Consider the following 6,019-nt stretch of genomic DNA (forward strand, 5'->3'; position numbering starts at 1 on the left):
CTTTTTAATCTTTCTAATTTTATCTGTTCAACACACATGTAATCCTCTCTCATTTATTGTGGTTTTATTTTGCATTTACCTGATGAATGATGTTGAGATTTTTTTCATGTGCCATTTATATATCTACTCAGTGAAGTGTCTATTCAAAAATTTTGCCCATTGAAAAATTAGATTGGTTATCTTTTTATGACTGAATTATAGCAAGTTTTTTATATATCCTGGATACAAGGCTTTTGTCATATACATACAAGGATATATATCTTAAAGTATATATATATGTGTGTATATATAGATACACACATATATATATTTTTTACTTTTTGAATGGTGTTTTGCGGAAAGCAGAAAATATAAATTTGATGGAATCCAACTTACTCTTCTGGTTTTTGTGTTTTATTACAGATGTTCTCCAAAAGTCCTTATTTTGCTTTAATTTTTAAAATTATTTTCACTGGATATAAAATTATGCATTCACAGTTGTTTGCCTTTATCATTTTAAAGATGTCATGTCATTGACTGCTTCTGGCTTAACATATTTTCTGAGGAGATTTTTGTGGTCACTTCTCTGCATAACAGTTCTTTTTTCTTTGGTACCTTTTAAGATTTTTCTGTTTATCACTATGCAGAGACTGTTTAGTCACTAAGATCTAATCTTTCTCAGGTCTCTGTTAAGCGCTTCCACTGATACGCAAGGAATAGCCACTCTGGTTGATCAGAGCTTGTTTCCTGGGTCCTGGGGAGCTCTGGAAATGGTTTCATTATTCTCTCATGGCTCTTTTTGAGTCAGGCTAGTATTAAGCAAACACTAGAGAAGTTCCATGAAAATTTGTGAATCTGGGCCACTCTTTCCATCCCGTTATCTTCCTGGGGTAGATAGCAGTTCCCTCAACTGCACTCTGGAAGAGGAGAGAGGAATGTCTTTGCAGTCAGACTCAAGGCGCAGTGCTATGAAGGCACACACACAGCCTGTTTGAGTCAGGCTTCCCAGGTAGTTTTCATCAATCAACTTCCTGGTGCTGCTTGGGATCCAAAGGAATTCCCCAGAGGCCTGGCTAAAAGTCCCTGCCTGTGGCCTGCTGCTGCTGACAAGTGCTGAGTCGTGTCCGACTCTGTAACCTCATGGACTGTAGCCAGCCAGGTTCCTCTGTCCACACTTCAGTTCAGTTCAGTCGCTCAGTTGTGTCAGACTCTTCATGACCCCATAGACTGCAGTACGCCAGGCCTCGCTGTCCATCACCAACTCCCGGAGTTTATCCAGACTCATGTACACTGAGTCGGTGATGCCATCCAACCATCTCCTCCTCTGTCGTCCCCTTCTCCTCCCGCCTTCAATCTTTCCCAGCATCAGGGCCATTTCAAATGAGTCAGTTCTTCGAATCAGGTGGCCAAAGTATTGAAGTTTCAGCTTCAACATCAGTCCTTCCAATGAACACTCAGGACTGATCTCCTTTAGGATGGACTGGTTGGATCTACATACTAACCCATACCCATGAGGTGTGGATTTGCGATGGAGGTGCTTCCCTGATGGTTCAGAGGATAAAGCATCTGCTTGCAACGCTGGAGACCCGGCTTTGATCCCTGGGTCAGAAAAATCTCCTGGAGAAGGAAATGGCAACCCACTCCAGTACTCTTGCTTAGAAAATCCCATGGACAGAGGAGCCTGGTGGGCTACCGTCCATAGGGTCACAATCAGTCGGACATGATTGAGCAACCACTTTCCCGAAGAGCCAGGATGCTGAGTCGACAGGAGGCGCATGCGCAGTTCGGCATTTCTGGCCCACGAGCTCCTCTAAGCCCACGTGCGCCCTCAGCCTCAAGCGCCCCGCACCTACTCTCAGGCATTCCGGAACTCTAGGACTGTGCGGAGAGGGCCGGGCTAGTCCCCAGTCCGTCTTCCTGGGGCCAGCGGTTACCCTCTTCCACACCTGACACGAAGAAGGGAACGTTCTTGGTGCCAGGAAGATACACCGGGGCCTCTGGGAGTCAGGCCTCCCAGGCATCTCTCAGCAACGGAGGATTCTTCCTCACGTGTCCCTGGACAGCAAGACTGAGGAGCTCACCTGAGGTAAGGTTTCGGGGAAACAGGCATCTGTATTTTGAGGTGGGCTGGATCCTGGCAGCGTTTTTTCCCAGAAGCCCCAGCCTATAGGCCAGCCTCTCCCGCCACTGCCCAGATCCGCCTGGGCAACGGGCTGGATCTTGGCCTGTTGGACCCTGTAATCATCAAAATAGGCCAAATCCTGTATTTGCATTTAACCTCGGAGGTGTGTGATCCCCTTAGAGCTATTAAATACAAATAACCTTTGTTGTTGTTTAGGCTAAGTCATATCCGACTCTGCGAGCCCATGAACTGTAGCCTGCCAGGCTCCTCTTTTAACTTAAAGAATCCCGCCAGAAGTTTCTAATGGACTTCAGTTATCAAACATCAGAGAAGGAAAGAATTAGGGGACTGTAGTCCCTGCTTAATAGTAAGATTTTTTTACTCCTACTTGTTTCCTTATTCTGGTGCAATGGAGATGTTCAATGGAAGGAAGTAATTATGATAATATTATCCAGAACAGATGAGCTGGAAATTGTTCTGTAACTTTGGTACCGTTTTAATCAGCAAAACAAAACAAATCTTAGGTTCCTTTGAGAATTATAGTTGGATAACCTCCGCCTCTGTTGTGAATGAATTTCTGTGTGTATACATTTACATTTTTCTTAGATTGATGGTGTGTTGGATAAATGTCTTAGTATTCATCTAACTACCATTTGTCCTCTCAGTTTTCAGGTGGAAAAATTGAATATACACTGCTTTGGCCCAGGTCTTATAGAGCTTTGACTGATTTTAAATATCTTCAGATTTCTAATCACATTTTCTTTATTTCCATGAGATAAAGCCAGAAATAAGCACACAGACCCAGTTTCAACCAATCAATTCAGTCCCTGAGTCTTGTCTGACTCTTTGTGACACTATGAACTGTAGCACGCCAGGCCTCCCTGTCCATCACCAACTCCGGGAGTCCAACCAAACCCATGTCCATTGAGTCAGTGATGCCATCTGACCCAATTAAAAGTCCCAATGCCTAAATACTTTGAATACATCCTTGAAAACTTCACAAAGTATGAAGTCAGTGATTATATTAATATTACAAGCACTCTGCCTGTAAGGATGAGCACCACACTAATAATAAATAAACCTAATTAGTAGTTTAGTGTGTCAGTTTAGAAGCATATTCATTTGTTGCATCAGAACGTATTTTTTGGAGGGTAAAAAAATTACAACATGCACACTCAGACTCTAAGACATTAAAAACCTGCCAGACCACTGATACTGCTATGTGAAATACTAAGAGGCCTAGCAAGTGCTTTTATGAGTAGTACTAGTAATAGCCATTTTTATAGCTATTTTGTGCCATGCACACTCCTAAACAGTTCATATGTAAACTCACAGGATCCATATTACAATCCAGTGAGGAAAGGGTCATTATTATCATGGTCATTTTATAGATTGATAAGAGGTCAGTAAATTCCTCAAAATCACCCAGAAAATAAATATTGGAACCAGGATCTGAACTCCTAAAATATGGCTCTAGATTCTGTGCTCTTATTACTTATTTCTCTCCCTCAGTCAGCATCTTTTATTAGGTGTATAGACAGCCTAATCTTTTCGTGCACATATACTTGTCAGAGGACTTCCCTTTTGGCTCAGACGGTAAAGTGTCTGCCTGCAATGCAGGAGACCTGGGTTTAATCCCTGGGTTGGGAAGATCTGATGGAGAAGGAAATGGCAACCCATTCCAGTATTCTTTCCTGGAAAATCCCATGGACAGAGGAGCCTGGTAGGCTACAGTCCACTGGGTTGCAAAGAGTTGGACACGATCCAGTGACTTCACTTTCACTTTCACTTTTCAGAATGGGTACCAAGTGTAAAGATAACTTTTGTCGTAAGCAAATGCCCTGGAAAGTCCTCTGTTGTAGAGGAAGCTTCAATAACCAGGCCAACGAGCTCCTCACCGGGCTGTGAGGGACATCACCTAGACAAGTAAGTTTCCTGTTTTTCTCTCCCATATTTTAGCCACTCAAAAGCTTCTTGTTGTGAGCATGGTTTCCCACCCCATGGAAACCTACCCATGCTCTGCCCAGTAAAGTGTATGTGTGCTTCTGCCACCTTGTGGTTATTGTTCCTTGATTAGCTCTGAAATGCCCTACACTTGATACATATTTTCCATTTGATCATGTTTTTTATTCCTTATTCTTCATTTCTTGTCTTCTTTTGGATAAGCTGAGTGTATTTAATTTTTCCATTTTTCCTTTTCCATTTTTAGCTCTTTCTCATAGTGGAAATGTATAGGGACTCTAATATGCATTTTTTATTATATTACCATCTGCCTTCAATGAGCTCATTTGTCACTTCTAAATGCCAGTGCCTTCAGGAGTTTAACTTCCTTTAACACCAGTCCTGCTTTTTGTGCTCATGCTGTTGTAAATTTTACTTCTGCATTTGTGATTTCTCTTACAGGACATTATTGTTATTCGCTGAAGTAGAAAATGTTTATTTGTATTTACTTTTTCCAGTATTTGTGTTCACTTCAGAAATTCTGTGTTTCCATATATGGTTATATTTATTTAATATAAAAATATAATTTCCTGTAGTATAGGCTGACTGCTTGTGTATCTGCTCAGCTTTTATTTATGTCTTTACTTCATCTTCACTTTTGGAGGACATTTTTGCTAGAGAGAAATCTCTAGGTAACTTGTCTTTCTTCTTTTTGATCGCTTTAAAATATTCCATTGTCTTCTGCCTTCCATAGTGATGATGTCCATTAAGTTTTATTTTTGTTCCTTTGAATGCAAAATGTGGCTGCTCTTAAAATTTTCTCTTTATATTTATTTTTTGGCAGTCAGACTAATAACTAACTGGTAACTAAAATATCTAAATCACCTATAGATTTATCTTTCCCTATTTTTATTCAATCTGGGGTCATTTGTTTCTTTTCTTTTTTGCAGTCTTCATATATTTGGATTGGAGGAATATAGTAGAAATTCTAAGTGATGTTCTCTTCCTCCAGGTAGGCTAAATTTTCTTTTGGAAAATAACCAGAGCATCCTTGGATCACCTTGGTTCTATTGAGGCTTGGTGTTTATCTTTGTTAGGGCTAGTTATTTTATTTTTCATTTTATTCTCAGTTCAGTTCAGTCACTCAGTCGTGTCTGACTCTTTGCAACCCCATGAACTATAGCACACCAGGCCTCCCTGTCCATCACCAGCTCCCGGAGTCTACCCAAACCCATGTCCATTGAGTCGATGATGCCATCCAACTATCTCATCCTCTGTGTCCCTTACTATTAGAATATAGACTTCCTGGGGTCTCAAATTAAAGCACTGGGTAGTAACCAGAGCCACTCTACCTTGGCAGAGTTTGAATTCCACCTCTTCTCTCTAAATCATGTGGCTACTGCTATCTCTGCTTTAGCATTTTAACCTCCCAGATGCTATTTCTAAGTTTAAAAAAATTTTTGTTGAGTCTTACTCTGTGAGTGCACGGTAGAAGTCAGCCAGTTATTTAGGGGAGATTTGTATACTAATATTTGAGCCGTGTCTCTGAGGTTTTCTTCTCCCCTGGTGATTGCCCACTAAATCTGAGCTAGTATGGTAGCACCAGCTTCTGGCCTCAGTCTTCTCGGATAGTAAGACTTGCACTTGGGGCTTCTGCTATCTCCCTGGTCTACTATTTCATTACACACTTCTCTTTTCCCAAAGATTTTAGCCCTTCAAGCCCTGTCTATGTTTGATGCTTTCCAAAACTTTCAAATCCATGTTTTATAGATCTTTTCCCACTTTTATAGTTATTCTGTGCTGGAAGGTTAGTCCAAAAGAGGTATTCTACTTTGGCTGGAACCAAAAAGTTACAAATGTTTGTTTTTATAAACTGTATTTTATTTGGAAGAGGCAATGTAACCCATGACAAGAATAAAAGAAACTGAAAGTTTCTAAAGTTATATCATGAAAATTATATTATTTTGACACCCAGCT

This window comes from Ovis aries, chromosome 9, assembly GCF_016772045.2.
Source record: "Ovis aries strain OAR_USU_Benz2616 breed Rambouillet chromosome 9, ARS-UI_Ramb_v3.0, whole genome shotgun sequence".
Classification (NCBI taxonomy): Eukaryota; Metazoa; Chordata; class Mammalia; order Artiodactyla; family Bovidae; genus Ovis; species Ovis aries.